Source organism: Corapipo altera, unplaced genomic scaffold (genome assembly GCF_003945725.1).
Source record: "Corapipo altera isolate COAL_440 unplaced genomic scaffold, ASM394572v1 94, whole genome shotgun sequence".
NCBI classification, from domain to species: domain Eukaryota; kingdom Metazoa; phylum Chordata; class Aves; order Passeriformes; family Pipridae; genus Corapipo; species Corapipo altera.
The window spans coordinates 2,762,972-2,771,147 of NW_020884950.1; positions in this window are offsets into that span (position 1 = coordinate 2,762,972).

The window sequence follows — 8,176 nt, forward strand, 5'->3', positions numbered from 1 at the left end:
TAAACAAAGGTTTGCAGGTGCCTCTGCTTCTTGGCAGCAGGGGGAGGATCTTAGCCATGGAAATTCAGTATTAAAAAGCACCTACAAGTCTGTCAGAGGTGATGAGGCCAGCCTAGTTATTTAGAAGGCATGAAAGGGAAGAGGCACATATCCTGAATACCAGCACAAGAGAAGAGATAGCAGGCCTAGTGCAGGGAACTACTGATCAAAAGGAGAAAAACAGAAGAGCTGACCTACATGTGTCATTCTTCATCTAACTTTCACCCTCTAACTATTTAGATCACACTTTTACTACACCCTCAGCAATTTTTACAGCAACATCAGTTTCATTTTTACTTTACTTTCATTTTACTTACCATACGAATTAAGCCTTTCTTTCACAGAGAACAGCAAAATAAACCATTCTGGATAAGGACTATATTTATAATCTTCCCTTACTGAAAGACTTGTATGATATAATCTACTATAAATATCCCCTTAAGTTAATGTTTGACTTATCACATCTTGGAGGGAGCAACTTTCCCTCTCCTGGAATATCAACTATGTGCTTACTGCAGTTAAGGTCAGGTTTTTGGGAACCCTTATTAACCACACACCCATAAAAACACCCATGTAGACACAGCACTCCTAATTCCCTGGTTTAAAAGAAAACAGGGCAAAGCAAACCACACACACATGCACTGAAAAAATAACAACCATGGGGACTGCAACAGCCCAACAAGCTTTCAGCCACAGGTGTTACTGCTTCTTATGATCCAGCAAACACCACATATGGAGGTAGTTCTGGTTTAACAGCCTCTGGCAGAGGTTTCCAAGAGCTGTGAACTTTCCCTGCCCTGTAGTATTCTTCTGAAAGGTAAGGCCAGTATTATTTTGCTGCTAAATGTAGTTATATTGGTGCTGTTCTTTGCAGTGTTCTGTTTTTGCTTTCTATTTGAAAGAATAGCTAACAGTGTTAAAGGTCTACTAAAAATATACTTCAGCAATAGAACAGTTTATTGAGTAATAATCAAAGTGTGTTCATAAAGAGGGAAAAAATGAGGTATGATCCAACATTTACTGTCAAATTTGTATTCTAGACAAAATTGTTTTCATTTCTTCTTGCAATATTGCAGATAACTCTTCAGTGCAGTAGTACTGCTTCTCTCTTTGTCTTAGAGATCACTTTATTACAAATGTTAAATGCTAATTATTTCTTTTTTCCCCCTAATTTGTTCTCAAATACTTGATAAGTTATTTTAAGTTTAAACAACTTGCTCCACAGGGCTCTTGATAAGTGCTTTTAATTGTTTGCAATGGGCCTCTATTTGTTCTGAATTCAGGCTTAGGTAGCATTAAAATTCCAGAAAGATTTCCTTAAATGACCTTTTTAATGGGGGCCAGAAACATTTTAGTAGGGTGGGACTTTTTTGGGAGGGCAGTGGTGTGAGGATGGGTTGGGGGTTTTTTGTTGTTCTTTTCCAGCTTGTACTTTTTAAAACTGGAGGAGACTACAGGAGGAACTTCAAAAAGCAAAATTATTAGACAACAGTGTTCTGCAGGTTGTGGGTATTTCTGTGGGTGTCTTCAGTTTGTGTTTTGGAAAGTGCACATATTTTCGCTTCTGATCTGTGGTCTTCTCATTGATGTATAGAGATTTTTCTGTGCTCACTGTGAACTCTGACTGAAAACAAGGTTCTTCTTTTGTTGTTTCTCTTGAAACTTCTTGAAATAGAGCTTCTTGTTTGGCTTCAAAATAAGGTTGGGGGTTTTTTTCTGGATTAGAACGCAGACTTCCTGCTTTGCATTTAGAACTAAAACTGTGGCTTTCCACGCTTTGTTTCTGGCTCTTGTAGATTGCTTAATTTTTGTTTCCTCCCAGTTTGGTGAAAGGGAGAGTAAGACTGTACGAAAGATGGGTAAAATGCTGCTTTTTTTTTATTTCATTGGACTTCCATTGGGCTATAGCAAAACTCCTCGCTCCCCTACATAGACTCTGCCTTTCTTTTAAAATGACAATACCTTTCCCTCTGTTTCATCCACTTGCTAAAAGATGGCTGAGCAGGAAGGAGGAAAAGAATCAAAGGGAAATGCTGATGAAACTGATGGAATTTTGCTTTCAGTAGTTGAAAGGGAGAGAGATTGTTACTGTTTTTTAAAATTTGCATGCAGTGTGTCTTTCACCAAAATCTTGAATATTGATAAACCAGAGTGATCAAGGGAGAGGAGAAGGAACTGGGGATTGACTAGTGTCATTAAAAACCCCCAAACAACTAGACACCCCAATCTTCCTCTGTCCTCAGACTCAGATGTCAAAAGGGCATTGAGAACTTTTATAGTGTTGTCATTAGCCCCTTTCTCTTTATCAAATATTGTAGAACAACCTATTGCAGACTAATAGAGTATCAATTATATAAATCAATGTATTATCAGTCTTTTCATGTGCCTTCTTCCGCATAAAAAGGAAAAGCATGAAAATCCTTCCTTAAGCAGCAAAGCATATCAAAAGAAAACCAAGAAACCACTGTTGTCCTTCACTGCTTCTGGTGTATGTGTATGTAGGTGTCCTGCTTTTGAAGCCTTAAATTGCTGTGTTTCCCAAGTATATGATGGTTAAAGTACAGTAACAAAATTAACATTATGAGGTATTTTTGAATAACAGGAAGAGTTGTTTATATCAGACTTATAACCCCCTTATGCAGGCTTCTGATTAATAAAAGGAACTATTTCATCATTTTGGTATATAAGTTGTAAAATAAGGTTAGTTTGTGATTTGGGCTTTTTTTTCCTGTTTAATTAATATTTTTGCTTAAAGGAAGGCTTTCTTTCCCAAGTTACATTTTCAATTTCACCTTTCTCCTCCTTCCGCACGCCTAAAACTATTTCGACCTAAACATCCTAAAAGAGAGCTTCTGTCTCTGCTTATTAGGCTTCATAAAGTGGATTTCAGATAAGTAAACATAAATGCCTAGTGACATTTTAGAATGGCTACAATGTACTGTGTGATCTTTAGTTACCCCTTAGAACAGCAAAAACCTGTTCTCATCTCCTCATGCTTACGTGTGGGGCTCCTTTATGTGTATTGGGTGTCGTTATAATCTCCCTATTTGGGCAGTCCCCAGTGTTGTTATCTCTAAGTACATATGTTGACGAGTTGCATGTTGGAACGACTTTAAAGAGCAGTCTAATTTAGTGATAAAATACAGACTAGGGTGTTCAAAAATAAAGGTGCATTAGAAAAGCTGATTTAACTTGGTCAGCCACGCTAAAGGAAACCTCAGACACGTTTCTATTATTGGCTATGCTGTCAAATACTGCATCCTGTATCTGGTGAAATCTAGGTGTTAGGATCTCCTAGCTACATTTGTTCAGTGCTCTCGTTCTCTAGCATTGTGACAGAAAAGTAGTAGAAGCTATTGAAAATATTCCTTCAATTGAACAGATGAGTAAACTTCTCATGGAGTACTGTTATATCTCACTTATCAGCTGTAAGATACTGCTGTAAAAAATCATTTTGCCTTTTTCAATTTTTCTTTTTTCCTCCTATAATGATTAAAGGCTTAAGGTGACTGGTTTTTTTGCTGGAAGTTTTCTCTCTGTTCCCGACTTGCTCAACTTTCAATTCAGTCTTCAAGTTGAATCCTCCCATAGGCAGCTGGCAGCATTTTAGGGTCTTTCGTTTTTCATTTCTGACACCACCAAGATGTTTAAAAGCAATGTTTAGTGCTATGGCTAATACATTATCTCATGGCCACTAGTGTCCTGTGGCATCTGGAGAAGCCTTTGTGTACAGCTTGAAGTGTCTGGTGTCTCAGCAACAAAACAGCCTGTGCAGTTACACTCTGTATTGGCACACAGCAGCTCCTCTGCCTGTTAAGGACAGTGCATCAAAATGAGCATGTGCTGTGCTCACAACATTTTTAAATGTGGGTCAAAAAAAGCTAATGTTGTACCTAATTTGCATGCTCTAGCAGGCTGGTTTTTTATTCCCATCTGGCTTTGTAAATCCACAGTTGCTGGACACGGGTGGTGGTGTTGGACAGGGTGATTCTGAGGAATTAGGGGAGGCTGCAGCTCACTATGGCCATACATTGAATTGCCCTCTCGGGTTTCATTCTGGTAGATCCTGTGGGATCTCTGAGTTTGCTGACCATCATCTCTCTCCTTCTTCCCTTTCTACCCACAGCTGTAGCTTGGGTTTTTTGGTTTACCAGTATAGCAGAAGTAGGTCTTGCCCTTAGCACTGAGGCCTGAACCTGCCCCCAACCCCTAATTCTGAGTGTTCTGCTGATCAGAAGCTGCTGCTGACTTGTGGTATTAAGTGCAGCAGGTGAATTCTTCTGTGGTTTTTGAGACAGACTTTCCTGAATGAGCGATATGGTGAAAAACAACTGCAAAGTGTCAGCACGCTCTTGGGAATCTGATATGCCTCAACCCAAGTTCATTTGGAGAGAAAATAAAAAACCCTCCCCCACCGCCCAAATCCTCCCAGCTGTATGCTTTTCTTGCCTTCTGTCAGCCCTGGTGAGCTGAAGCAGCTGATCCCAGTCCTGAGCCCAACTATTCTGTCTTCAGTTGCAATAACTTTGTTACTTGGAACCTTCCAAAGATGACCAGGATAGGGATATACCTATCTGCATGTATCTGCCTATTGGCACAAACACTTGAGAAAATTACCCTTGAAATTTGAGTGGTCTAATGAAGAAAAGTCCGTGGTGATTAAATATCTCATGCTTGCTTTTTCATTTAGTTTTTTATGGCAATGGCCCAAAGCCACATCCTGCACTGTGATGAAATAAAGCCACACTGTGGCTCCTTGTTTCAGAAATAGAGCACTGCAATACTGAGTAGTTGCAAAGAAGGTTATAACACAGGTGGTTTTGGAGATGCAGAAATAAAATACTGACCTCATGTTGAACTTCAGCGTTGGCCTTCTTGACGTCCAGCTGCGTGCAGCAGCTCAGGACATTCTGTGCAGCAGGGAAACCTATTTTCCCCACAGAATCCTGGCTGGTTTAAGCCCATGTTGCACAGTTGGGGTGTGTGGGAAGAGGACATCTGCTATTTGTTCTGCACCACACAAGCTTCACGTGCTTTCTCCAAAGGGCCTCTCTGTCCTAGAAAAGCTGGGGAAGCAGGAAGGTCGGGTGGCTGATGGGAACCCTGGGCAATGGATGCCTCAGAGACCTTCCTGCAGCTGATGGGGTCTGAGTGGGAGGATAGAAGTGGCGTGTCAATGCAGTGAGAAGGTCCGTGGGGTTTGCTAAAGTAGGACTTTCCACTTCCTCAAAAATGTGGGTAAGAGATGGGCACTGGAGCGGAAAAAAGGTTTCACCAGCCACTGAGGTGTGAGGGCAGCTGGTGTGTGCCCTGGGGTGCAGGTGGGGTGAGGACGCTCTCTAGGGAAGGATACCCACGTCTGAGTGCTAATTTAGGCACTGCTACAATCTTCCTATTGCTGGCATTTCAGTGGCTGGTGATGGCAGGTAGGAAGGGAAAGAGCTGAGCCCAAACCTGCTGGTGTAGGGAGTGCCACTGTCTGGAGCAATGGATGCTGCTGGGGTGTCTTTAAAGGGAAGAGGACACATCCATCCTGCAGAGGAGCAGAGAGGCTGAGTAGGTGGTGCAGGGGTAGAGAGGAATTGATGTAATGACATCTCCAGGGGGAATTAAAACCCTTAAAGGAAAGAGTCAAAGTGGGGAGGGGAAATAACCTTTGTTTTTATGAGAATTTGTACGTAAACACTTGCGGGTTTTTTTTCAGTAATAGATTTTCCATGGGAAACTTACAACACTGTTACCGCAGGTTTAAAGATCCAGACCTTGTCTAATTGCATAGCCAAATGTTTAATTGCTTGTGTTTAAAGAGGCACAGCCACCTGATCTGAACAGAGGTAGAGGTACAACAGACACTGCGGGTTCCTACGCTCATATGAGAAGGGGGAGAAGCTACAGCTAAGTGTACAGTGAAATAACTGTGGTAGGATTTATGCCAGAATAATTATTCTATTTAAAACCTGTATCCTGAGGGAATATATATGAGAACTGACAGCTGAGGAGCATGAAAGGAGCAGGAATAGGGGATAAATGTCTGGGAGTTAGAGACTGAAGGCAACACAGGAGGCTGGGTGAGAAGGGTGAGGGACTAGACCCCTTATAATGCACTCTCTTATGACTAAAAAAATTTGGTACTTTTGAGGTGGTGAAAATGTACTGCTAGTGTTATTTTCTTTATGAATTCATATGCACTTTTTTCACTTCTAGTGCTCTTAAAGTTGGGGTGAAAATGCTGTTAGCAGGGAGCAAGGCAGCAGCTTTGTTGAAAAACTGATGTGCCTGGGTGTGGGTTTTGGTGTGTTTTTTTCTTTTTTAATTTGAGCTAACTAGATATAATCTTAGAGCAGAATAGCTAATAATAGAGGAAGCAATGCTGGCAATTCACTGAGCTTTGCATCACACCTATACTTAGCAATCGATCTTTACTCTGAGTTACACCTCAGTCATGTTTGGTAGGAGGGTGACAGCGAAAGCTTCAGTGAATTTTGGGTACTGCATCCATTTTGGCTAATGCAGTAACTGTCCCACAAGAACAGCATCAACTCTTTTGGCACTAAAAGGAGATCTTTAAAACCCAGTGCAATGGGGTCCTGCTCCTAGAACTAACACGTATCTCCAAAGAATAGATTGCAAAAGCTGTGTAAAAAACATTATCCAATAGTTGCATCATGTTATGCATTGCTGTTGATGAGAAAGCTCTCAAATATGTTACTCATGATTCAGAAAAGGTACCAGTGCTTATTTACTGAAGACCTGTTCCAATGGGAAACATGCAGGAAGCTGAGGGACATGGATCAGTTTTGAGGAAATCTGTTGAATGTTCTAAACTAGAAAAAGGATCAGGCAGCATTCTGTTCTTGGAAGCATTTTAGAGCTACCTGTTTTACCTGGCTGTTATGTCTTTTGCTTGGTCTGTAGATATGAGCACCTACAACAAACAGCCTGTGAGCCCGGACACCTGCAATAAACGGGAGTAAACATACTAGATATTTTCACCAGATATTCTGCAAGGGTTAAATAACCAAGTTTCATAACCATGGTAGAAGTCTTCCTATAGGAAATTGGTGCCACACTGGCGATTGAATTTTGCAGGAATACCTTGAGCAACAGAGACCTTCCCAGCATTTTCCTCAGTTACTTTAGTGCAAAAAGGTAGGGAAAGATGATACTCAAAGAGAATTGTAATAAGTTGAATTTGTGGTCACTTTTATATTAGATAACGTGACAGGTACATCCTCTTTTACCAGCAGCAGTTTTTCAAGTTGGTGCCAAAAACTGGGGTGCAAGTTCAGAGATCCTTCTGAGGACTTTGTCCCTTGAGATGGTCACTGGGAATGTTCAGCTGATACTGAGGTAACCCAGAGTTCCTTTGTGGGTTCTCATGTGCTGCTAGTAGGATACTTCAAGTCAAACATACCTTCCTTTTTTTAAATAAAAGTCATCTCTTCCAAAAGAAAAAGTGCAAATTGAAAGTACAAATAAAAATATTTTTGACAATACAGCAAAGCATTAAATTTATAAATATAAATTACAACTGAACATTAGTCTTATTTAGAATTTTACATAAAATTAATATGATAAAGTGCAAATTAAAAAAAAAGACACCCATAACTTCTTTTGAGAAATGTTCATCATCAGTTCATCATCAGTTCAAAATCACTCAAAATCAGTTCTACAACTGCCAAACAGTTTGTGTGTCATTGGCAAAAGGTTTTTGAGTTGCAAGAATCAGCACTGGTTTCTCATCTTTCAAGTTCTGCTTCCAAGATTTCTCCCCATGTGTCGACGTCCATGGGATACATACTTTTCTCTGGCAAGCTGTGTTGCGAAGGAATGTTGCTGTATTTCCCACTCAGCCATTCTTGCTTCACTTTGCTTTTCCAGTAGTTCCTCAATAATGTGATCTGGTGGAAAAACAAATTGCTCAGATCTTGGAAATGAAACAATTTAAGCAGCATTCAATACAAGTAAGTTTTGCCTTGGAAGAGTAAGGCTAGAAAAAGGATTTGGAATGTGCCTTTGGATCTCTAGACACTAAGCCCAGGAAGGTGCAGTGCTGCCAAGAAGCAGACCTTGATCTACTTCCAACTTTTCTGTTCAAAGTTGGGTGGAAAATCAATTCCTGCCTCAATTCTTTGAT